Genomic DNA, 243 nt, shown 5'->3' with positions numbered 1-243 from the left:
TGTACATGTGTGTGTGTGCACGTGTGTGCACGCGTGTGCGTATGTGTATGTGTGTGTGTGTGTATGTGTCGATGATAGTAATGTGTTGATGGCTCCGGTCAAGATAAAAAGTTATTGCTATAATAATATACCGTCTCAAATGATAAGGTTACGCTGAACATTAGTATAACTATTGAACACAATACATATATACGTGAATGTGTATATATATATATATATATATATATATATATATATATATAT

Source organism: Octopus bimaculoides, chromosome 10 (genome assembly GCF_001194135.2).
Source record: "Octopus bimaculoides isolate UCB-OBI-ISO-001 chromosome 10, ASM119413v2, whole genome shotgun sequence".
NCBI lineage: Eukaryota > Metazoa > Mollusca > Cephalopoda > Octopoda > Octopodidae > Octopus > Octopus bimaculoides.
Note: the sequence above shows the minus strand (reverse complement) of the source record.